Genomic DNA, 27,068 nt, shown 5'->3' with positions numbered 1-27,068 from the left:
TGCGGTTTCCGTATCTACGGTTTCGATTCTTTGCAATTTTCTGCCAAAAAAATCATTTTCATTTTTTGGGTTATTTTAAGCCCTGTGAGCTCCCCCTTAAGCCTTACCTGGTGGTCTAGTGGGTTTTTGGGCAGGAGCGATCTTCCCACGCTCCTATCCTGTGCAGATCTCTCACAGGAAATGGCTGTCTTGAGCTCCCATCGTAGTCTCGAGAGACGACGGGAGTTCAAGGCAGCCATTTCCTGTGAGTGATCTGCACGGGGCAGGAGCGTGGGCAGATCGCTCCTGCCCAAAAACCTGCTAGACCACCAGGTAAGGCTTACAGGGCTTAAAATAGCCGGGGTGAAGCTGGGGTTAGGGGCAGAACCGGCCCGAATATTATTCGCGTTTTTTTAATATTCGCGGGCTGGCTCTGCCCCTAACCACTGCGAATACGGAGGGGGAAGTGTACAACTGTGTGGAAGAGAAGGTGTATTAACGAGCAGTAGGTCCAGTTTAACCACTAGATGGAGGAAGCATATACTTAGAGTATCACAATTGGGGAGCAGCGCTGGTGTGTATCACTGAAGACTCTGAGGAGCAGATTTGGGGTCTTAAGCGGCAGCACAGTTCTACTCAAGGCCACCTTGTCCTAAACAGGATGTTCAGAGGGGACAGGATATGGTAGGCCTAAGCATGTGTGGATGCTCATGTCCTCCTGCTGCTCATGGTGAGTTTTGTTAGTGCCAAAGGCCCAGGCATTCTTGGAAGTAGTGGTGCAGCAACGGACTGTGAACAGAGGTGGAGTAGGCCTGAGAGGGAGGAGAGCAATTTGGAAATGCTGATTAAGTTGATATTCAGCACTGGATGGCTAAGTTTACAGTGGCCAAAGACAGATCAGCAATTTAAGTGGCCCAGGGGAGATATGATTCAGACGTTCAAATACTTGAAGGGTATTAACGTAGAACAAAATCTTTTCCAGAGAAAGGAAAATGGTAAAACCAGAGGACATAATTTGAGGTTGAGGGGTGGTAGATTCAAAGGCAATGTTAGGAAATTCTACTTTACGGAGAGGATGGTGGATGCCTGGAATGAGCTCCCGAGAGAGGTGGTGGAGAGTGAAACTGTGACGGAGTTCAAAGAAGCGTGGGATGAACACAGAGGATCTAAAATCAGAAAATAATATTAAAAATTGAACTAAGGCCAGTACTGGGCAGACTTGCATGGTATATGTGTCTGTATATGGCCTTTTGGTTGAGGATGGGCTGGGGAGGGCTTCAATGGCTGGGAGGTTGTAGATGGGCTGGAGTAAGTATGAACAGAGATTTCGGCAGTTGGAACCCAAGCACAGTACCGGGTAAAGCTTTGGATTCTTGCCCAGAAATAGCTAAGGAAAAAAAAATTAAAAAAATTTAAATTGAATCAGTTTGGGCAGACTGGATGGACCATTTGGGTCTTTATTTGCCGTCATCTACTATGTTACCAATTTAGCTGCTAAACGTAGCCGGCTAGCACTTTAAATTTCACAAATAGCTGGCTATCTGCTAGCCACTAAGCACTAATATTAAGTGGCCATCTCACATATGTGACAGTTGCTAAATGTCACAGCCTCTTCCTTATCCAGCCATTCTCTCCCTCTTTACTCCTACCCCACCCTACCTTCTTCTCTCCAGGATGATTGAAAGTTTGCTTAGGGTGTCCTACCCTTAGGCTGGCCCTGTTGAGCGTTGGCCACTGAAAATTATACTCTGTTGGACTGTAAAGTCACATGGAATCCTTCAGAGATGCTGAGGCACTTTTGCTGAAGATGGCAATAAGTGCTACAGAGCTCATATCATTTAGTAACTGAATTTTACTAGAAGTCACAAATCTTTAAAGTGCCGTGTCTACATAGTCAAAACAGGAAAAGGCACCAAAGTCTAGTTTCAAAACAATAAATACCAGTGCACCACTATTCATATGTTCAAATCACATGTTCCTCAGAATACCACACGATAGAATTGTGTGGTAGCCGTCCTCATTGGAACTTTTTATAATGTGATATTTTTGAACTCTTGTGCAATTATTTGCATAATATAATTTATAAAGTGTCGGTGCTATCTAAAACCAAACGTTTTAAGATATTCTATATGTGAAGTTAACTTAGCTTTAGAACCGGGTCTGCTTCATTCCCCACCGACGCGTTTCAAGTTTTTCTTCAGGGTCTGCAAGATAATAAATGAGTTAGCAAACCGGGTGAAAAGCAATGCATAAATTAATTTAACAATGTTATAGTTACCAGAGTTATCCGTGATTTGTAGTATAACGCTAATCCATAGTGATACTATCCGGGGCTACAATATGGCCGCGGCGTTCAGAGTGGGACTGATATAGAGCCTCCCCCTATCATGTGACCCAGTCCGTCCAATGAACTAATTGAAGGGCCAACCAATTGAAGGGTCAGTGGGGAATGAAGCAGACCCGGTTCTAAAGCTAAGTTAACTTCACATATAGAATATCTTAAAACGTTTGGTTTTAGATAGCACCGACACTTTATAAATTATATTATGCAAATAATTGCACACGAGTTCAAAAATATCACATTATAAAAAGTTCCAATGAGGACGGCTACCACACAATTCTATCGTGTGGCATTCTGAGGAACATGTGATTTGAACATATGAATAGTGGTGCACTGGTGTCTACATAGTAAAATTCTGCATGCTAAATGAGTTTGGTAGCACCTTATGGAATAACAGATGTATTAAGGTGAATGTATCTGGTGGTGTGACTCCTTGTCTTAGAAAAAGATTATTCTTCTCTCTCTTACCATATAAGGTGCCCACTAGCTTCTTTCATTGCCACAGACTAAAGTTTTATTGAGTTTACTAAATATTTTTTTTCAGGCATTTGGGTAAAATAAGCAATGATTATATGCAGCAAACACTGAAGTCGCTGCAAACTAATATACTTCAGATAAGTGGTGTTATTGTACCTATTTCGAATTATTATAGATGAATTATTGGATGGGGAAAATCTGGTGTAAAGAGTTCTTTAATATAAAATGGGCCAATGACGATGTGACTCATCTCCAATTTGAAGGTGTTTGGATTGGGTCTGGCAATTGCCATCTGAAGGTCCAGTAAAATAAAAAAAATATAAAGTATTTTTTCTGTACCATATATATAGGATGCATATAATGAAGGCATTGTGGCCCGGATTCTCGAACTAGCACCAATGTTTTGGGCAACATTAGGCACCCATACCTCCATAAAAAAATGCCCTCCAAAATGGTGTTTTTAACTGAGGTTTGAGGCGCATACCTGCGCCTAGAAAATCGGTGCTGGAATCGCACCTACTTAGGTGCTTTAGGCCGTTAAATGCCAAAGTAGGTGTGGCCAATGCTAGAAGTGGCATTAGGTGGCCTAAAGCGGCTACATAGGTGTGATTCATGCGAAGATAGGTGCCGGAAATGGAGGCCCGAAAAACTTCCAGTGCCTATCTTTAGCATCGGCGCCATTCCAAAGCCAGCACTGATGCGTGTTTGACATGCGATCGGAGCCACTTTTAAGGCAGCCGCTGATATCAGTGCCAGTTTGAGAATCCAGGCCTCTATGCAAATGCATCTCATGCAGATTTAGAGTGGACATCTTGAAAGCCTGGGGTTGCTTGCCCTGGCTGTTTTTCATCAAATATAAGCAGATTCATAATTAACACAAATTGAAGGTGGAAGATAGGGTTAGAGACTAGTAGTCTCTTCTTCAAGTTTTACAAGCCAGTCTGGTTTTCAAGATACATCTCTGGTGCATTCAGTTTGGCTATTGGGATATACTTGCACTGTTTGCAAATACCACTCATACGTATTCATTATAGAGAGCTTGAAAACCCAATCAGAATTGTCTACCATTGGTCTTCACTAATCAGTCTGATCCAGTTTCCATTAATATTAATGTTTGGTATTGTAATTTATCTCTGTGTTTTGGTTTGTTTTTTTTTAATTAGAGCACGCATTCAAACATGAATTGTATTTTAAGAAAACTGGTTTTGGGCCTGGAATATTTATTTATAAAAAAAAAAAAAGGAGAAAGATACCTAGCTATGCATTGGGAAATTATGACGTTCTAACCACTATCCACCCATCTGGCAAGGCATAAGGGGGCATAGCTGGAAGCTGTGTAGACAACATGTATCATCAATTTTTGGGTTCCTCTATCATGAGGGAGATCAAGTTTCGATGGCCCTTAAGAATCTGTACTTCTAAAATATATCTAATTGCTACAAGTCACACAGCAATACAGGTTTAGGATAGTTCCAAAATGAAAACCATTTTCAACTCTAGTACATACGTATTTTTCTCATAGACACAGAATGGGAGAAAGGCCTTAGTAAACTAGGCCCTGACTGAAGTACTTGTGAGAATTATAAATGGGCAGAAAATATACTTTCTTTTTGTAACATCTGCACCAGGGATCCCCAAAGTCCCTCCTTGAGAGCCGAATCCAGTCGGGTTTTGAGAATTTCCCCAATGAATATGCATTGAAAGCAGTGCATGCACATAGATCTCATGCATATTCATTGGGGAAATCCTGAAAACCCGACTGGATTCGGCCCTCAAGGAGGGACTTTGGGGACCCCTGATCTGCACAGAAAATAAAGTCCAGTAATCTACAAAACATTCATATCGGTAACTGGGGTTTCTTCTGTCCCTTAGACTCCAATAAGATATTTTAGAAAGAGCATAACAATTCCAGCCTCACCATTTCTACCTAGTCACTTCCCTCTCACCTCATATTGTTTTCCTGGTTGTAGTTGTTGATTGTCTTCTTTGAGTGGAAACTGGGTGCATCTCTTGGTTTTGGAGAATGAGGTCTGTCTCAACTCCAGCTGCATCCCCTTTGAATATATTTATTCTTAAATGCCTTTTAAAAGTCAAGAAAGTTAAAATTCTTCAACTATTCCTTAGTGCATAATTTGGCCCGCTGTGGATCTTTGTCCAGAATGAAATACACTTATTGGATATAATTTTGGTTTAAATTTTCACTAGAAAGGAGGATGAAACTAGAGATCACTACCTAATTTCCACCTCAGAATCATAACACCATAAGATGTTATGATTCTGAGGTGGAATTAGGTACACCATAAGATGTACACCAATATGGTACACCATAAGATGTACCATATTGGGTTGGACCAAATTCCCATTGAGTCCAGCATCCTATATGTGACAGTGGCCAAACAAGATACTAAACAATACATCCATTCGTCGTTGCTCACAAAGAGAGATAAATAATGGCTTTTGAATGCTGCTTGACTTATAATGGGCTATGGACCTTTCTTCCAGAATCTTCTTTAAATCCTTTTTAAGACCAGCTACCTGGGCACAAGAGGGTGATGGGGTAGATTAGAAACTGCAAAAAAAGCTGATAGTAATAGGAAGATAATTGGCAGTTGGAGATGAAGCTGAAGATAGAATTGATATGGGGAGGATGAAGGGACAGGGCCTTTGGAGAGGAAAAGGTGAAAGTCTTCTATAGATGGAGTTGGAGGGAGGAAGGAGGAGAGCAAATATAAAGGGAAAGAGCAGTTGATTAAAATATTTAAAAAAATCCCACCAGCTACAGAGATGTTTATTGATGGTGATAAGTGCAACTGTGCTATCAGCATTCGGGACAGTTACATATTGTGTGATAGCTGTCATTGTTGTCCATGCCTAATCTCCGCCCTGATTCTGTCCAAACCCATGTTAGCCACCTATCTCAGGATTTTTTTTACCATAGGGTAGATTTACTACACAACCATTAGCTCTGACCTTCACTAACAGTTACCATGAATTAAAACCTGTGGCAAGTAGTTAATGCAGTTGGGTAAACATGCCCCTTAAGAGTCTAAACCAGTGGTTCCCAACCCTGTCCTGGGGGACCACCAGGCCAATCGGGTTTTCAGGCTAGCCCTAATGAATATGCATAGAGCAGATTTGCGTGCCTCTCACTTCCATTATATGCAAATCTCTCTCATGCATATTCATTAGGGCTAGCATGAAAACCCGATTAACCTGGTGGTCCTCTAGGACAGGGTTGGGAACCACTGGTCTAAACCATGCTAATGTTGTGCACTGCCTTCCCATAAACTCTGAAAACAGTTGCAGATCTGAACTGGAGAAAAAATGGTTTCTCAAGAGAAAGACCTTCACGTGCAACTGAATGAGAGGGTTGCTAATATAAACTCTTTCTTACTCTTGTTATGGCTGGGGAGATTGTCTTGCGTTTTAATGAATCTCGTTATATTGTTGACATGGTCAAATCTGTGAATGCTGGCTATCAGAACTGAATTAAAGCCAGATATTTGTTGAAGAGGTTGCATTGGCTTCCAGTAAAATCAAGGATATAATTTTTAAAATAGCATGTGAAATGTTTAAATTTTTATATGGACCAAATTCCAAAAGGCTCGTACATAGTCTAAATATACCTAAGTCACTTATTCCTGTAAGCAGCGATTGAAATTAGGCTGTCTGCAAAAAATATCCTTCAAAATTATGATAGAATCTTCTTTTGCGTTTCAAGGAGTGAAAATATGGAACCAGCTTCCCCGTTGGATTAGGCAAATTGGCTCCTATTATTCTTTCAGGAAAGCTTTATAAATGTATTTATTCTCTAATATATAGCGCAGTGCCCTAGATTGGTTGTTTCAAAAGAACATTTTATATATTTTTTTAATATTTAGGGTTCTGTAGTAACTTGCAAAGAATTGTAATTATCTTCTCATTGCAGAACTTCTTCTGATGTTCTAATCTGCTCGGAATCTAATTGAAATAATGAACAATATAAGTATAGTATCTGGACAATAGATGGTGCTGATCACCAGAGAGCAACAATGTCCAGTTTAAGTTTCGATAGTTAACTGTTTAAGGTTAGGACAATGTTTTTTATGCCGTTACATTGTCTGGATGGTTATCCTGTTCGTGGCGTGAATATCCCTTGATAATAGGACCACTCTCGCTGTATCCATGGATCACTCCAGCTCTATCTAGATAGTGCTGGGGGTGGCCTGCAGTGATTTTCAGTGCCATAATCTAGATAATGCTGCAGAAAATTCAAGGTGACCCCCAAGTCTATACTGCTTTTCTGTGTAGCAGCATCTGCTACTCAGATAAATAGCTTTGATTGACAATGATTGGGCTGTTTGTGGGATAAACACCCCCAAACCCACTAAATTCCTCTAGTAGTTTGTCTCCTCCCTGACTTTTCTTGTATGCCCCCACTCAGGTTTTGTGTGTTTCTGCACTGGCAGCTCATTCGTGATACATGCATAGATACTTGATTTCATTGGAAAAAATATCTAGCAATAGCACCCATGGCACGAAAACACTGAAACACAAATTTGTTTGTGCTCTAAATGAACCTGTAATTGAAGAGCAGTTTTTCCAAAACTTTAGTCCATTTGTTGTCCGTTTTGAGCTTTGAGATTAATTTTGTTCATGTACTGTAGCTTATTCCTGTGCCAAAACTGACCCAATTCCATGAGTTTTGGCATATGGAATAAACTGCAGTAAATGAATCTTGCCTTGATGAATAAAATTAATCACATAGCTCAAAATTGACAAAAAATGGACTGAGTTTTGGAAAAGTGCTCTTCAACTAGCTGGAAAATAACATCTATCTGAGTTTACAATTTAATTCACAAACACCCAAGAAGAGAGGCCCTAATGATATTTTAATTAATCCATTTTGAATTGACTGAAGTGCTTTTCTAAGAACTTGCCGAGAATGTTCTAGATCAGTGGTTCTTAAACCTGTCCTGGGGCACCCCCAGCCAGTTGGGTTTTCAAGATATCTCTAATAAATATGCATAAGATAAATTTGTATGTCTGCTGCCTACTTTATAGGCAAATCTCACTCATGCATGTATTAGAGCTATCTTGAAAACCTGACTGGCTGGGGGGGGGGGGGGGTTTCCCAGGACAGGTTTAAGAACTATTGTTCTAATCTAGACAGTCACCAAGCAAGAATGAGTTACTGGGCGATGCCAGTCTTCGTGCCTTGAAAGAGTTCAGTAAGTCTGTGATTCAGGGTTGTGACGGACTTATAACCAAGAAATAAATATTTTCGTAACAGATGTTTTTAGTAAAATATTTTCAAGCCATAAATTGCACAGCCACAGGCATACATTCAGTTTAAATAATTGCTTCTATCCTAAGCTTTCTCTAATTGCCTAAAATTACTGGCTTTTTATCAAACTATAAGAAGTTTCATATGCTATTTAACAACTTTGCATACTATCCTTCCTTTTTCCAGTTTCTCTCTTGATAAGGAAACTTCATCCTGTCCTCTAAAGTCAGTGTATATCAGGGATCTCAAAGTCCCTCCTTGAGGGCCGCAATCTGGTTGGGTTTTCAGGATTTCCCCAATGAATATGCATTGAAAGCAGTGCATGCACATAGATCTCATGCATATTCATTGGGGAAATCCTGAAAACCCGACTGGATTGCGGCCCTCAAGGAGGGACTTTGAGACCCCTGGTGTATATGGTAATCTACTCCTTGGTCTGCATCTTACTGTGATTCATGAATGCATCACAGACCATGTTTTGACTTGTCCCTGCCTTACTGAAGCTGATCGTTCTTGGCCTAACTTAGGGCTTCTTTTACAAAGGTGCGCTAGAATTTTTAGTGCATGCACCAGATTAGCGCATTCTATAGCGCGCGCTACCTGAAAAACTACTGCCTGCTCAAGAGGAGGCGGTAGCGGCTAGCGCGCATGGCATTTTAGCGCACGCTATTCCGCGCGTTAAGGCCCTAAAGCACCTTTGTAAAAGGAGCCCTTAATCTTTCCTGGTGATCTTTGATGCAGGAGCACTCCTGGCCATTCCATGTGTAGCCTCAAAATGGCTGCCAAAGACTGTAGCAGCAGTCTTGTGGCACAGCAATATTACTGTGAGCCTGCTACTAGATGTTGCAGCATCAATTTTGAGTCTGGATCTGGCATGGGCAGTGGAAGTGACTAGGCATCCTGCTCTGAAGACCTACTCAAAGACTTGAAATATCTTTTCCTACTCTGAAAGGCGTTATCTATACTAGTAAATTAGGGAGGCCTGTTCTTTTCAAAATTACTGAGCTCTGTCTGGAATAATTTTCCAGTCCAGTTGCGCAATCTGGGCTCTCGATACATCACTGAAACCATCGGCGCAGTGTGCGACAGCTTCAAAGAAAGCAAACAGAATGCTGGGCATCATAAAAAAAGGTATCACGACCAGGACGAAGGAGGTCATCATGCTGCTGTATCGCGCAATGGTGCGCCCGCACCTGGAGTACTGTGTTCAATACTGGTCGCCATACCTCAAGAAGGACATGGCGGTACTCGAGGGAGTGCAGAGGAGGGTGACTAAACTGATAAAAGGTATGGAAAATTTTTCATACGCTGACAGGTTAAAAATGCTGGGGCTGTTCTCCCTGGAGAAGAGGAGACTTAGAGGGGACATGATAGAAACCTTCAAAATCCTAAAGGGCATAGAGAAAGTAAATAAGGACAGATTCTTCAAACTGTGGGGAGCCACAAGCACTAGGGGGCACTCAGAGAAATTGAAAGGGGAGAGGTTTAGAACAAATGCTAGGAAGTTCTTTTTTACCCAGAGGGTGGTGGACACATGGAACACACTTCCGGAGGAAGTAATAGGCCAGAACTCGGTACAGGGGTTCAAGGAAGGTTTGGATAGGTTCCTGGAGGATAAGGGGATAGAGGGGTACAGATAGAACTTGAGGTAGGTTATAGAAGTGGTCAGAAACCACTTCACAGGTCGCGGACCTGATGGGCCACCGCGGGAGCGGACCGCTGGGTGAGATGGACCTCTGGTCTGACCCAGTGGAGGCAACTTCTTATGTTCTTATGTTCTTATTCCCAAAACATCTAAAATCGTGGCTTTTTTCAAAATTGTAAACTTCTCTTCCCTCCATAGTATCTCTATTCCTATTGTAGTTACTCTTTTTAATTTTCTATAAACCGTGCTGAGCTCTATCTTTATAGAGAAGATACAGTATATAAGCCTAAGGTTTAGTTTAGTTTAAGACGCTACTGGTCCATCAGGGAAGAGGTGAGGTAGGGGCTTCAGGAGGAGGCCTATTGCTTTTTGGAGGAGGGTCAGAATCAAAGGGTGAGAATACCCTAAGGAAGATATCCTGAGGCGGGTACCGGTGATGAGCACATATGCAGTCAGACCCGGTTATTCAATGCTGGTGCCTGGACATGAACCAACATTGAATATCTGGATCTAATTGAGATGGTAAGGGTCAATGCTTTAAAAAAAATGTTGTCCTCCTTTGACTCACTGACTGGTTAGCTTCTAAATCCACTTGGGTAGATATAGGAGCAGAAATTTTTCAAAAGAAAATACCCGGGTAAAAAGGCTGACTGAAAACTGGCACCGTGAAATGCAGCTTAAAATGGAACAGGTGCCCTAGCTGTGTAAAAATGAGGAATTCCTATGAATATTTAGTGGCAGAGTAGGGGGGTAAGGGAGTCCGCCCCAGGCACAGTCTTCCTAAGGGCATGGTACCCCTCCTCCTCTCTGCCCCCTCCCCCACTCCTCTCCTTGCCATGCACCCCTTGTCTTCTCCTGTACCGTTTTTACTTCCCTGGTGCAAGTTGGCTGCCCGCGTCTGCATTGGCGCTCCCTCTGTCACTTGTGGGACTCGCGCCTAGGAAATGATGTCAAAGGGTGAGCCAACACTGATGTGGGCAGGCTGCTCACACTGGATAAGTTAAAGAGGTATGTGGAAGGGGTGGGGAAGAGGGTGGGGCATCACTCACCCTTACTATGCCACTGGCTCATATACATGTGATTTTTAAATGTAGTGTGCTATTTTATTCCAGCTTGCTAGCCATACAAAAATGAAGACTCTTTCAGTATATACGATTTGAGGCTGATATTTTTTCTAAGGGAAATAGTCCCAGTTGTTTTCCTTTGAGAATGTGCCTAAAATACATACACATTGAGAGCTTGAGAACAGCTCCCTATATCCATTCTGAAATCCACTTTGGTTTGCCCTGAATAGAGTAAGGACATGGAGTAGCGTGTCTGGAAAGCAATACAATACTCGCAATACAAAATTTGCGGGGTTTCCGTTCCAGGAGCACCCGTGAATTTCAAAAAAACATAAATGCAGTTTAGGAGCGGATCGGAGGCGAGAGAGGGCTGCAGGGGCGGTGGTGGGTGCTAACAAAAACAATATTTAGGCTGACAGGTCGTTTGGCTGTGCAGAAGGCTGATTGGAATCGACAGCTGTGCAGAAGACTGATTCATGGACTCAGTCATTCCCTATATTTTCTGACTAGAAGAGGCAGTCAGAAAATACCACAAATGACTGAGTTCACAATTCGTGAACCGCAAATTCGCGGGGGGTCTACTATAATTGGAGGCATTTCCATGGTAAAAGTGATTTTAGGGGTGGAAGTAGGCTTTTTGATTATTACCCACCCTATCTGTGAGTAAAATTTACTCATGGCTTCAAAAGTTGCATTAATCTGCATATTGCAGAGGCATTCTCAGTGGCAAGCAAAGAGCAGAGAGTGGTATGTTTTATAATTTAGTGCTGAAAAATATTACATGCTGAAAAAGCAGAAATCTCCATCCACAAATTTTCCATAGGCAATAAAGTTTAGTTTTGCTCTTGATCACAGGTATAAACCCAGCAGGTGAAAGTATCCACTATTGCACTAGTGCACCCAATTTTAACTTACCCCATACCATTACATTTTTATTTAGCTCTTGCAATTCCTTTTTACATTCTGAAGACATTTCTCAACAGTTTCTACTCAAGAATAATGAGCTGGCAGATAGGAGACCACTGACACTCCTTCAGACCTTAGACAAGAAGGCCTTTTGTCTCATGTTATTCTCTTAGAAAGCAAGGTATTTGAAGCGAGTATTTAAACCAGTGTCTCGCAAACTTTTTCTGCCACGGCACATTAAACTCGGGTCCGTGTCTACGGGGCCTCTGAGCATGCGTGATGTCAACCGGTGACATTACACGCATGTGTGTGAAATCATCATGGCAACGTCTGCGCCTGCTCAGAGGCCCTGTAGATGCAGTCCTGAGCTCGGAGGCCTTCCAAAAGCCCAGACAAACTGCCAGGTTTTGGAAATCCCTCCCATCACAAAGAGGCGGAGATGCGACACACCTGGAATCTCACTGAGGCACACAATTTGAGATTACACTGCTCTAAACTGACTTGAATTTGTTGCCATGAAAAAATTGGATTGTCACCTTAGCACAGCTATGTTAAGCCATAACTGAGGTATGACAGGCTAAATGGAAAAAGTTCATTGACTGCAGATCTTCCCGTTGTTTCTTATATTCATCTTGCGTACGACTCTCCTGGAGTGCTGCCTCGATTACTCCCACTTTCTTACTCCCAAGTTCTTTTGCTGTGGCTTCCGTGATTTCTACCAACAGTATCATTAAATCTCTGTAGCAACGGTTGAGGATCACCGTCCATTTTTCTAGAAATGATTTGTCTGAAGTCACCATCTTAGGTTCTTTAAGGATCCGAAGACCCCTTGGGACCATTGATTTTTTTGAAATATTGCACCAGAGTGCTACTATGCAGTTCCGCTCGAATTGCTGTAATCTGCTTAGAATCCGTGAGGTAATTTAGTAGAAGATAAGAAATATATGTAGTATAGTAGAGTGGTTCCCAACCTTGTCCTGGAGGACCACCTGCCAGTCAGGTTTTCAGGATAACCCTAATGAATATGCCTGGGGCAGATTTGCATGCCTGTCACCTCCATTATATGCACGTCTTTATCGTGCATATTTATTAGGGCTATCCCAAAAACCAGACTGGCTGGGGGTCCTCGTTGAAAATCACTGGTACAGTATATTGGGAGAAAGAGGTCTTTCATAATATACTGGGTAGAGATGCACCATCTCTATGGTTTGAAATGACGGAGAAGGGACATGGGGTCATTATTCAACTGCTAATAACAAAGGAAAGGGAATGAAAGAACAAGGGACTGCAAGAGAGACAAACTGTGATTGAAGTGTGTGTGGGTGGGGAGGAGCAAGAGGTATTATTGGATACAGTAGGTATGCAATACTGTTGTGAAGGCAATGAGGGAAGAAGTGGTGAGAGTGGATAGGATAGTGGAAGGGGAGGGATATAGGGAGAGAGAGGAGTGAACAGGAAGTTGGATAAGTTGAAGATGGGATGAGAAGGACTGAAGTGAGATTAGCCCCCTCTTCTGTTAAACTGCACTAGCAGTTTTTAGCGCAGAGAGCCGCACTGAATGGCCTGCGCTGCTCCCGACGCTCATAGGAACTCTATGACCGTCGGGAGCAGCACGGGCCATTCAGGGCGGCTCCCCGCGCTAGAAACTGCAAGCACAGTTTAATAGAAGAGGCCTTAAATGCTGAAGGTAAGAGAAGAGAGTGGTTAGGCAAGGAAGGAATGGGACTAAAAATTTGGAGAGGGAAAGTTAGAGCGAGCCGTTGATAGAAAATGACATCTTTTTAAATCTGAAACACTTAAGTGAAAATAGAAAGAAAGAAAAGTTGGAGGGGAAAAAAAGAAGGAAGTACCCTCCTCACCCAAAAGGTAAGGGATAATATTCAGCTGACAGCAGTCGGCATTTTTAAAAACACCGTCTGCTGTCATCGTCATCATCATCACATTTATTAACTGCAAAACCTCATGGATCAATGCGGTTCACAAAAGACACAAAACTGATCATTTCCAGTGAACTACAGAATAATCATTAATCATTTTAATTCTCTAAAAATTTTATAAACAAAGATGATTTTAATAACTTTCTGAAATGTGTGTAAGAACCAGACCTTCCAAATAAAATGCGTAACTCCTTGACCCAGCTAGCAGACGTTGCTGGAACTTTTTATAAATACAACCTCGAACAGTTAGCGGGGATAGTCAGCAACAATATCCAGGTAAGTACCACTGAATATTTCTTCGAAGCCCCATTGTTGCGAGTCGGCTAGATATAAGCCTCTCTTATCTGGTTAACTTACTTTGAATATCGACCCCTGAAAGATAACTAAGATGAACATGACAGGTTGCAGAAATTTTATCATATTTAACATACCAAATTGTATTTATATACCATGATACACTGTTAAGTTCAATATGGTTTACAGGGTTATCCAAAGGCTGGACATGACCAGCATATGTTACAAATTGGAGGCACTCAGAGGAACATGAGGCCAGGAACTGAGCATAGATGACGGAGAAAGGGGGGAATGGATCATTGCCCTGTTAGGAATTTATGTACAGATGGCATTTCCATGTAGAATTCTGTAGGAACATTCCACACGTTTCAGCAGAATCTGCCTCTGAGCTGCCACAGAAAGCCAGAGGCAAATATAATTTAAAAATTGGACTACATCAAAAAGTACAAAGATTAGAGGATACTTGACGTTACAGGGAAATACTTTTAAAATCGATAGGAGGAATTTTTTTTTTACTCAGAGAATTGTTAAGCTCTGGAACGCGTTGCCAGAGGTTGTGATAAGAGCAGATAGTGTAGCTGGTTTTAAGAAAGGTTTGGACAATTTCCTGGCGGAAAAGTCCATAGTCTATTATTGAGAAAGACATGGGGGAAGCCATTGCTCGCCCTGGATTGGTAGCGTGGAATGTTGCTTCTTCTTGGGTTTTGGCCAGGTACTAGGGACCTGGATTGGCTACCTTGAGGCAGGCTACTGGGCTAGATGGACCATTGGTCTGACCCAGTTTGGCTATTCTTATGTTCTTACGTAAGCCAAGTAAGTATAAAACAATTAAGCTATTGTAACATCACTAATGAGGTTGGCTGTGAGACACTGTAGAATGAGGCATTATGACATCACAATCTCAGCTCTGGAATGTTGCTCTCATTGGGGTTCCAGAATCTTGCTATTCTTTCAGATGTCAGAAAGTTCTGCTTCACACAGAGAGTGGTTGGCATCTGGAATACTCTCCCAGGGGAGATTATTGCAGAATCGACAGTCCTAGGCTTCAAAAGCAAACTAGATGCATATCTCCTTGAGAGAGGCATATAAAGTATGGTTGGCTATAAAATAAACCAGGTGTATACCTGGCAGGGCCTCCGCGTGTGCGGATCGCCGGACTTGATGGACCGAAGGTCTGATCCGGAGATGGCGCTTCTTATGTTCTTATGTTCTTATGAATGTTGCTACTCTTTGGGTTTTGGCCAGGTACTAGTGACCTGAATTGGCCACTGTGAGAACGGGCTACTGGGCTTGATGGACCGTTGGTCTGACCCAGTAAGACTATTCTTATATTCTTATGACTGATGCCCTTGAAAAATAAGTTGCATTTATCAATCAAACCCTTACTAAAGACTATTCCAAGAAGTTGATGGGAAGATGCAATTAGAAGAGACACAGAGACGAGGGAAAACAAGATGATTAAGTAGTATTAGTAAGTAAAGTCAAGCAGACTAGAAAGGAACTGTCAGAGAAGCCAAGGGAAGGACTTTTTTGTGATTTTTGTTTTGTGTATGCCATCTTAGGCTTTGGAACTTGAAATTAAAGCTTTCAGTACACATTCATAAAGAGATGATTATTATGTGCAGTAAACTCATTTAAGCCTTTTGCATAAGAAAGCTATGCACCAATCGCAACCACACACATTTCCAGAAAACAGTCTGACCATTCATGGACTCTGATTGAAGAGCACTGTTGCTAGTTAGAATGAATAGAAAGAAAGGAACGTGTTTGGGTTTTGTTTTGTTTTTTTCTATATTTTTTTTCTTGGTTTTTTTTTTTTACACACCCTTATCCACAGAACGCTCAGTGTGCTGAAGGGAGAAAATGTACTGAATACAATTTATTGAATAAACATCCACACGTTGTCCTCAGTGTCTTTTTTTTCTCTCTTCAAATAGTTTGTTGTTGTTTTTTTTAAGTGATAAAACAAATCATTTTATTTTCTCCGAGTTCTTATGTGTTATCTGCTGACTTGGCCACCACGTTTAGTGTGCCGCCGCTTGGCAAAGTTTGCAAGACACTAGTCTAGTGGAATGTGAAATTAGATATTGTAATGCATTTCTGTAGCTTTTACTAACTATAAATTACTGCTTTAATTGTAATGTTCAATTTCCTAATTAGCTTGGTTGTGGGGGAGGTGGTTGAAACACATTGCTTGCTATTTGAGAGATTTTTCTTTATCATGACAAGCTGTACATACTAAAATTAGAAGGACAAATGAGCCTATCAAAATCTAGTTTCAAATCACTATTGCAATGGGCATAAAATGAAGACTGAGACAGCATTGTTGAAAGAGCATTTTTGTGTGTTGGGGGGGGGGGGAGTGTGGCACAGTAGTTATAGCTACAGGCTCAGCACCCTAAGGTTGTGGGTTCAAACCAACGCTGCTCCTTGTGACCTTGGGCAATTCACTTAATCCTCCCATTGCCCCAGGTATATTAGATAGATTGTGAGCCCACCGGGACAGACAGGGAAAATGCTCAAGTACCTGAATAAATTCATGTAAACCGTTCTGAGTTCCTGTGGGAGAACAGTATAGAAAATTTAATAAATAAACAATTTGAAGAGTTTCAGCCTCTGATCAGAGCTGGTATTGTGACATCATAATGCCACATTCCACCAATGCCTAAGAGCCAACCTCATCAGTGATGTCATAATAGCTTCATTGTCCTACACTTGACTCACTTTTGTTACATTTTGATTTCTAGAGTGGCGCAGTGGTTAAAGCTACAGCCTTAACACCCTGAGGTTGTGGGTTCAAACCCCATGCTGCTCCTTGTGACCCTGGCAAGTTATTTAATTCACTCATTGTCTCAGCTGCATTAGATAGTTTGTGAGCCCTCTGGGACAGACAGGGAAAAATGCTTGAGCACCTGAATAAATTCATGTAAAACCGTTCTGAGCTCCCCTGGGAGAACGGTAGAGAAAACTGAATAAATAAATTGAACATTGAAAGAGCAGATACAAATTCCTACTTCTCTGGATAGGTGGATACTCCTCAAACGAGTTTGCACATTTCCCGATCACACAGATTGGTCCACCCATTCAGCAACAGCTAGCACTCATCTGTGCAAGGTCTAATGGCTTTTGACAGCAGCACATTAAAACAAAATTGGAATTTATTATCTTACGTTCACGGAACAGATGCTGCATTTTTCTGTCCATCATTTCATTATGAAGTGTCCTTAAAAGATGTTTCTGTCTTTGTAGGATCACTTCAGTTTCAGAACTGTTCATCTGGGAACTGAAGCTGTGAATGGAACCTTGTTTAGGTTACTGTGGTTACAGAAGCACCGTGGCCAGTAGGGACAGTCTTGTGATAATTCATGCAAATATTAAACATTACCCCACTTTACTTATATATGCAAAGGGCGTACTGCTTTTTATATGCTAAGAGGCAGATTTTTCTACAATATATTGGATTAAACTTACCAGATAAGCTAGCTGATTAACTTTGATAGTCAGACATAAACAGCAAGCATGTTAGATTTTGAAGTTACCATGCCTTAACACAGTATATCACAAACTGTGTGCCGTGGCAGATTGCAGGTGTGCCACAAGACGCCCGAGGAGGGGAGGTGCCAGTAAAACCTCTGTTCTCTCATATTCTCTTCACACTGGACACAACTGAAAAGGTTGAGTCTTCACATAAGGTCCAAGGGCTGAGCCCAGCACTCATTGTTTCTCCTACCCAGAACAGACAGACACACCATCACTCTCTAAGAGCTCTGACTTATATAGGGGCAGGCCATACCATTACAGCCATCCCAGGAGGAGGATGCTATAAACAGATGGTATATGCCTCCTCTCTACTCTTCCATTAAAAAGAATAGTACTAGCTCTGAGGTATTTAGAGGCTAGACAATATTCCCAATCTTCCGTGAGAATATTTATACATTGATTTCTTAACTTTTTTAATAATATGTAAATTAGATAGTTTTTTTATGTATGGATCTTCAGAACGCCGTCGGGGACAAAATACTCGCTTAAGTCTCCATCAATCCAATTATTAATGAGTTTTTTTTTCTTTAAATTTATCATTTCTCATTGTTGTGCAAAAAATAATAAAGTTTATACACCCCTTTTCTTGAAATAAAACAATGCACAAGATAAGCGGTGCATAAGCTTTATTATTTTTTGCATAACGATAAGAAATGATAAATATAAAGGAAAAAAACAAATCAATAATTGGATTCATGTAGACCTAAGCAGTTGGGAGTATAATATTCTCATGAAAGATTGGGAATATTGTCTAGCATCTAAATACTTCGGAGCTAGTACTATTCTTTTTAACAGACTTGTATGATTACGTACTAAGCTAAGGGACCTTTGTATTTTGATAGCATACTCTCTGCTCTGACATACTAAGGCAGGGGTAGGCAATTCCGGTCCTCGAGAGCCGGAGCCAGGTCAGGTTTTCAGGATATCCACAATGAATATGTGCATGCACTGCCTCCTTGAGAAGCAAATCTATCTCATGCATATTTATTGTGGAGATCCTGAAATCCTGACCTGGCTCCGGCTCTCGAGGACTGGAATTGCCTACCCCTGTGCTAAGGCCTTGGGTATAGGAACATCAGGATTAGTTAGGATTCTATGAGGATCCTTAATAGGTATATGCATATCCTTAATAGGTACATGCATGAGGACAGTTTCCAAAAGTCATTTACCCAAATGAATGGGCTGTTTGAGAATTGCCCAGATTCCTTTTGGGTAAAGGTGGATGCTGTTAGTCCTATGAATTAGCTTTTTGACTGCAATTTGGGGTCCTTTTACTAAGGATATGTTAGCATTTAGCACACGCTAAAACGGCTAGTGCACCTTAGTAAAAGGACCCCTTATTTTTTGCCATCTATCAAATGCTCCCACCCCAAGCAGTTCACTAGTCTATATTATTGTTAAGCCATTCCTAACATTTCTTAATTTATTCAATTAAAATCAATAAATATCATGCATGTGGAAAACCCGTTTAATACAGAGGTTTTTAATTTTAAAGAACTAAGCTACCATGAAACTGGGTATAGTTGATAATAAGTATGTATTTCACAAACATATATTCTTTTCAGCAAGTGCATGCTTTTGATAGTAATGGCAGATAAAGATCCGAATGGTCCATCCAGTCTGCCCAACCTGATCCAATCTAAATTTTTTTCTTAGCTATTTCTGGGCAAAATCCAAAGCTCTATCCGTGCTTGGGTTCCTACTGCCGAAATCTCCATTAAAACCTACTCCAGCCCATCTACACCCTCCCAGCCATTGAAGCCCTCCCCAGCCCATCCTCTACCAAATGGCCATATACAGACACAGACCGTGCAAGTCTGCCCAGTACTGGCCTTAGTTCAATTTTTAATATTATTTTTTGATACTAGATCTTTTGTGTTCATCCCACGCTTCTTTAAACTCCGTCACCATTTTCTTCTCCACCACCTCTCTCGGGAGCGCATTCCAGGCATCCATCACCCTCTCCGTAAAGTAGAATTTCCTAACATTGCCTTTGAATCTACCACCCCTCAACTTCAAATTATGTCCTCTGGTTTTACCATTTTCCTTTCTCTGGAAAAAGATTATGTTCTATGTTAATACCCTTCAAATATTTGAACGTCTGAATCATATCTCCCCTGTCTCTCCTTTCCTCTAGGGCAGGGGTGTCAAAGTCCCTCCTCGAGGGCCGGAATCCAGTCGGGTTTTCTGGATTTCCCCAATGAATATGCATTGAAAGCAGTGCATGCAAATAGATCTCATGCAGATTCATTGGGGAAATCCAGAAAACCCGACTGGATTCTGGCCCTCGAGGACCGACTTTGACACCTGTGCTCTAGGGTATACATATTCAGGGCTTCCAGTCTCTCCTCATACATCTTCTGGCGCAAGCCTCCTATCATTTTCGTCGCCCTTCTCTGGACCACCTCAAGTCTTCTTATGTCCTTCGCCAGATGGTTTTCTGTTGGCAATATGGAAGATTAAAATTTGTCATACAAACTTAAAAATTGCATAGTCCATATTTTCAAATAAAGCTTGCTTAATGGAACTACAAAAAAATTAATTAAAAAAAAAAAAAAAACCAAGGACATCAAATGAAAACAGTAATTTTGACTGAGTGGAATATTTCTTCCAGTTGCACTTCTGGGTTGTTGTTTTTTGTTTTTCATTTCTATCTGTAGGGAAAGCCTTGCAACTCTGAGAGAAGCAGAACATTCACAGCTTTAAAGGACAAATTACATTTTTTTCCCCTGTGAAGAGATGGATTCTTGGGTGGTATTGACATATTTGAGTCTCAAGGTTAGCTTGTATTATTCAATGTCAGTCCCTTGATATTAGCTGTAGTGTAAGCTTAATGTATATTGGATTCTCAGTGGTTATTCAATAAGGCTTGCTCATGTTTTTTTATGTTCTATGGATGTAGGGTTTTTAATAGTTTACAATTATTCATGTATGCATGTTTTGCTACATACATTAAAGAAGTTTAGCATGTGTAGATGTGCATTTTTGGAAATATTTGAAAGTGTGTCTACTCATACAAGTGTTTGGCTTTCTTTTCCTGACTTTTGATTTTTTTTTTTTTTTTTTTTAAATTATTTCACATTTTTGTTTTAAAACCTTTTTAACACATGCTAATCATGTTAAATTGATTTTATAATCGCTAACTTTATCAGGGCAGACTAATGAATTCACATTTGTATTATAAACCTCTGTCATTCCTATTTAGCCTTGCTTCATAAGGAAACCATTCTACCATCATTTTAATTGACGTGCTGTATATCTTTTCTATTTCTGCTTTTTTTGAAATCTAGAGGCATTAGAATAATGCTTTATCCCAGGACAAGCAGGCAGCATATTCTTGACTGATTGGTGACGGCACCGACGGAGCCCCGGTACGGACAATTTTAGAGTGATTGCACTCTAAGAACTTGGAAAGTTCTAGTAGGCCGCACCGCGCACAAGCGAGTGCCTTCCCGCCCGACAGAAGCGCGCGGTCCCCAGTTTCTTAGTTTCCGCGGAGCTAAGAAGACGCGTCCTTTTCAACGGCTGTTGAAAAGATCTTTTTCTATCGCCTTCCCGCTCGCGAAAACCCTTCAGGAAATATAATTTCCTTTTTTTATTTTATTCTTTGTTGTTTAAAAAAAACAAAAAAAAACAAACTTTATTTTTTTCGGTTCGCCCCGGCGGGGCCTGTTGCCACCATCGAGGCCTCGGCCTTCGATTTGGCAGAAGCCGTTTTTACGTTCATGCCCCCCCAACCTGGGTTTAAGAAGTGCCAGCGGTGCGCACGGCCCATTTTTCTCACCAACCCGCATAACTGGTGCTTACAGTGCCTGGGTCCTGACCATCGGGCGTCCACCTGCACCCGCTGTGCCACTTTAAAAAAGAGAACCTTGAAAAACCGTCAGATCCAGCAACGGTTATTGTTTGGTGCCGATATGTCTGATTCTGCGGCACCGACATCGGCCCCGTCTCAGTCGGCACCCACCTCGTCGACACTGCGCGACACTGCGCCGGCGTCGCATCCTTCAGGTAAGCCAGCTAAGAAGCCTTCCCCGCTGGAGCGTCCTCCGGTCTCAGTAGCAGCGAGCCCAGTCCTGCTGACCTCGAGGCACCCGCGGAAGCGCTCCGCACCGATTGAGGTGAGCCCCTCGACCTCGGGTTCCTCCTCTTCGGAGTGTCGAGCGGCACCGAAGGTACTGCAGAAGAAAAAAGCGGTACCGGTGCCTTCTCTGGACGAGCGAATTGCTGCCGTCCTGCAGATGAAACTCAAGGAGCAGTTGCAACAGCTCCTTCCCGCACTATTGAAACTGAGCCTTCCAGTCCCGGTCCGGTCTGAGCCACCGGTACCGACAGTGGAGCATACCCTTTTATCTGCATCCACTTTGTCGGTACCGGTACATTCTGCTTCATCAGTATCCATGCCGATCTTAGCACCGGAACCGAGGTCCTTACACCAGGCTGTGCAAACTTCGGCACCGACACAGCCCTTAACATCTCCCGGTACCGCTTCTCTAAGGTCGGGTAAGTCGACACGCAAAACTCGACACCTGGAACCTTCCACACCGGAGTCCCGGGATCGCAGCTTCCAAGTTAGGGATCCTGATCTGTGGGGTGACTCCGAAGAGCCTCTTCTCTCTGAGGGGGAGTGTTCATCGGCTGACGAGGATCCTTCTGTTTTAGATCCGTCCTCTAAGCCAGATGCAACCTCTTTCACCTCTCTATTCCCTTGGAGGCTGAGTCCAAAAAATCCAAAGCGTTTCTTGATGCACTGGATTTTGACCAGCCTCCAAGGGAATTTCTGAAATTACCCCTCCACGATATCTTGAGAGAGACTTTTTACAAGAATCTGGAGACACCTTTGACCATCCCAGGAGCCCCTCGTAAATTGGACTCCTTGTATAAAGTCATCCCCATTCCTGGCTTTGACAAACCGCAACTCCCACATGAGTCCCTCTTAGTGGAATCCACACTAAAAAAATCCACGGGAGCTAGTGTGTATGCCTCAGTCCCTCCTGGCAGAGAAGGTAAGGCCATGGATAAATTCGGCAATAGGTTGTATCAGAATGCAATGTTGGCTAACAGGTCAGGGAATTATGCCTTTAATTTTTCTTTTTATCTAAAGCATTTCATTCAAAATCTGGCTGCTTTTGAAAAGTACCTCCCTGACCGCAAGAGAGCTGCGTTTCACCAAACTTCTTCATCTCTCCTACAGCTTCGCAAATTCATGGTCCGGTCGATCTACGCCACAGTTGAACTGACCTCTCGAGCCACGGCCATGTCGGTTGCCATGCGTCGTCTGGCATGGCTCAGAGTTTCAGAACTTGATGTCAACCATCAAGATCGACTAGCTAATGCGCCTTGCATAGGCGATGAGCTCTTTGGAGAATCCATGGACTCCACTACACAAAAACTCTCTACCCATGAGACTAGGTGGGATACTCTCCTCAAAACTAAAAAGAAGACCCCACCTACCAGGCCTTTTAGGCAGCAATCGGCCTACCAACGCCACTATGTGGCTCGTCCCTTACCACCGGCTCCTCAACAGCCTAGACGTCAGCGCCAACAACAACGGCAGACTCCTAGGCCAGCACAGCAACAACAGGTAAAGCCTCCTCCACCTCAAAAGTCTACCCAACCCTTTTGACTTGGTTCTCCAGGGCATAGCCAGCGTTCTACCATCTGCCCATCTTCCACGACCCATAGGAGGACGTCTTGCTTTTTACATCAGCCGTTGGGAAATCATCACCTCGGATCAGTGGGTCCTCAACTTCATCCGCCACGGCTACTCTCTCAACTTTCAGACTCTTCCTACCCAAAGTCTGCCAAGAGAGTCTGCTTCGAACACTCCTCAGTCTTCCCTCCTTCTTCAAGAGGTTCAATCCCTCCTCCTTCTGAACGCCATAGAGGAGGTTCCTCTGGATCAAAAGGGGCAGGGATTTTACTCCCGTTATTTTCTGGTCCCCCAAAAAACAGGAGATCTCAGACCCATCCTAGATCTTCGCGATCTCAACAAATGCTTGGTCAAAGAGAAATTCAGGATGCTTTCTCTGGCCACTCTTTACCTTCTTCTCAATCAAGGCGACTGGCTATGCTCCCTCGATCTCAAAGAGGCATATACTCACATACCGGTCAATCTGGCCTCCAGACAGTACCTCCGCTTCATGATCAATCATTGTCATTACCAATACAAGGTGCTGCCCTTCGGTCTTGCCTCCTCTCCAAGAGTGTTCACCAAATATCTGATTGTGGTGGCTGCCTTTCTACGCTCTCACCACCTTCAGGTCTTTCCTTACCTGGACGACTGGTTAATCAAGGCCAATTCAACTCAGACAGTACTTCTGGCCACCAACCAGACCATCCTGTTTCTGCAGCTTCTGGGGTTCGAGATCAATCTACCCAAATCTCATCTCATCCCCACTCAGAGACTTCAATTCATTGGAGCGGTGCTGAACACAGTCCTCATGAGAGTGTTCCTGCCGTCCAACCGTCTTCTAACTCTTCAATCTCTATGTCAGCAGGTGCTTCCACAACATTCCATCTCTGCCAAGCAAATGATGATACTCTTGGGTCACATGGCCTCCACCGTTCATGTCACACCATTCGCACGTCTCCACCTGCGCACTCCTCAATGGACCCTAGCTACCCAGTGGTCCCAAGCGACGGATCCTTGCTCACGACACATATTTGTGACATCATCTCTTCGTCAGTCTCTGCAATGGTGGTTGATGTCCTCAAATCTCTCCAGAGGTCTTCTGTTCCATCTACCTCCTCATCAACTTGTCATCACCACTGACGCCTCCCCTTATGCCTGGGGGGCTCATTTGAACGAGTTCCAAACTCAAGGACTTTGGACAGCCCAGGAAATGAAGCATCACATCAATTTCCTGGAACTCAGAGCGATGTTTTATGCCCTCAAGGCCTTCCAACATCTTCTCTTTCCTCAAGTCCTACTTCTGTGCACAGACAATCAAGTTGCAATGTACTACATCAACAAGCAGGGTGGGACAGGCTCTCGCCTCTTGTGCCAGGAAGTCCAGAAGATTTGGGCTTGGGCCACAGATCACCAATTATTCCTGAAAGCTATCTACATTCAGGGAGAACAGAATTCCTTAGCGGACAAACTCAGCAGAATTCTCCAGCCTCACGAATGGACTCTCGATCCTTTAACTCTACAGTCCATCTTCGCTCAGTGGGGCACTCCTCAGATAGACCTCTTTGCAGCTCCTCACAATCACCAGCTGCCCCTCTTCTGCTCCAGACTCTACTCTCCTCACCGTCTGGCAGCGGATGCCTTTCTCCTCGATTGGTCCAATCTGTTCCTGTATGCTTTCCCTCCGCTACCTCTCATGTTACGAACCTTGTTCAAGCTCAAGAGGGAACAGGCCACCATGATTCTCATCGCTCCACGATGGCCCAGGCAACATTGGTTCTCCCTTCTACTTCAACTCAGTTCCAGGGAACCTATACTTCTTCCACTGTTTCCTTTTCTGCTTACACAACAGACCCTTCTACATCCCAACCTCCAGTCTCTGCACCTGACAGCTTGGTATCTCTCAAGCTGACTTTTGTCTCAGCCCGTTCGTTCTATTCTGGATGCCTCCAGGAAACCGGCCACTCTGCAATGTTACCATCAGAAGTGGACAAGATTTTCTTCCTGGTGTCTTCTTCATCATCATGATCCTACGTCCCTTGCAGTGGAGACCTTGTTGGATTACCTTCTTTCTTTGTCTGATTCTGGTCTCAAGTCTACTTCCATCAGAGTCCACCTCAGTGCTATTGCTGCTTTTCATGAGCCAGTTCATGGAAAACTCCTGTCAGCTCATCCTTTGGTTTCCAGGTTCATGCGGGGTCTTTTCAATGTGAAACCACCTCTTAAAGTTCCCCCTGTAGTCTGGGATCTCAATGTGGTTCTCTCCGCCTTAATGAAGCCTCCGTTTGAACCTTTGGCTACAACTCCTTTCAAGTTTCTCACTTGGAAAGTGGTCTTCCTTATTGCTCTAACCTCTGCCAGGAGGGTCAGTGAGCTACATGCACTAGTTGCGGATCCACCTTTTACAGTCTTTCATCATGACAAGGTGGTTCTGCGTACACATCCAAAGTTTCTCCCTAAGGTTGTCTCTGAATTCCATCTCAACCAATCCATTGTTCTGCCTGTCTTCTTTCCGAAACCTCACTCTCATTCTGGAGAACAGGCTCTGCATACTTTGGACTGTAAGTGGGCTTTAGCTTACTATTTAGAGCGTACTAAGCCCCACAGATCAGCTCCCCAACTCTTTCTGTCCTTTGATCCGAATAAATTGGGACGTCCTGTTTCTAAACGTACGTTGTCAAATTGGCTTGCAGCGTGCATTTCATTCTGTTATGCTCAGTCCGGACTGACACTGGAAGGTTCTGTCACGGCCCATAGAGTTCGAGCTATGGCAGCATCTGTGGCTTTCCTCCGTTCCACTCCTATTGAGGAAATCTGCAAAGCTGCTACTTGGTCCTCAGTTCATACTTTTACATCTCACTATTGGCTGGATGCATTCTCCAGACGGGATGGACACTTCGGCCAATCTGTTTTGCAAAATTTGTTTTCCTAATGGCCAACCTTCTCTCCATCCCTCTTTTTGTTAGCTTGGAGGTCACCCATCAGTCAAGAATATGCTGCCTGCTTGTCCTGGGATAAAGCACAGTTACTTACCGTAACAGGTGTTATCCAGGGACAGCAGGCAGATATTCTTGCATCCCACCCACCTCCCCGAGTTGGCTTCTTAGCTGGCTTATCCTAACTGGGGACCGCGCGCCTCTGTCGGGCGGGAAGGCACTCGCGCGTGCGCGGTGCGGCCTACTAGAACTTTCCAAGTTCTTAGAGTGCAATCACTCTAAAATTGTCCGTACAGGGGCTCCGTCGGTGCCGTCACCCATCAGTCAAGAATATCTGCCTGCTGTCCCTGGATAATACCTGTTACGGTAAGTAACTGTGCTTTATTCTCCATCGCTTTTTGAAGAGTTTGTGACATTCTGTTTGCTTTTTGAGATTGCCGCTGCACACTGGGCAAAATGAAAAGCCGAATAAAGACAAAAGAAATGAGATGGAAATCAAGCAGAGTAGCTAACGTATATATTCGAATATAAGTCGATCCAAATATAAGTCAAGATCCCCATTTTTCCCCCAAAAAAGGAGGAGAAATGGATGACTCAAATATAACGAAAAGGCATTGGTAGTGCCCTGTATATAACTCTCAAAGAAATTTCACTGGCTATGAATAAAGAGTTTTCTGCCCGGGGCCATGAAAGCTACTAACGTTTAACGTTTTTCTAGGTCCATACTGAGGTATCTCATTTATTATTATTATTATTATTTACATTATTGTCTTTATTTATAGCCAGTGAAATTTCTTTGAGAGTTATATACAGGGCACTACCAATTCCTTTTCGTTTTATTGCATTACATTTTTGGTAGTTTTTTCAGAGTTTTTACATTGACTCGAATATAAGACAGGGGGCCCTGCCAGGATCTGCACCCAGTGTCTCCTCCCTCATGCCCTCCCCTGCCAGGTTCTGCACTCAGCCCCACCTCTCTGCCAAGTTCTTCACCCAGCCCCCTTCCCTCCCTGTCCTGCAAGACTCAGCTCAGCCCCCTTCCCTACCAGGC

The 27,068-nt window shown here is 43.0% G+C and overlaps 1 protein-coding gene across 1 annotated transcript in view; it reads left to right on the top strand.

Annotated features, from left to right (window-relative positions):
* The window catches only part of PID1 (phosphotyrosine interaction domain containing 1), a 183,172-nt gene that overhangs the window by 93,514 nt on the left and 62,590 nt on the right, over positions 1-27,068 (top strand). The window lies entirely within an intron of this gene.

Source organism: Geotrypetes seraphini, chromosome 9, assembly GCF_902459505.1.
Source record: "Geotrypetes seraphini chromosome 9, aGeoSer1.1, whole genome shotgun sequence".
NCBI lineage: Eukaryota > Metazoa > Chordata > Amphibia > Gymnophiona > Dermophiidae > Geotrypetes > Geotrypetes seraphini.
The sequence above is the reverse complement of the archived record's forward strand: the minus strand, read 5'-3'. Positions and strand labels throughout refer to the sequence as shown.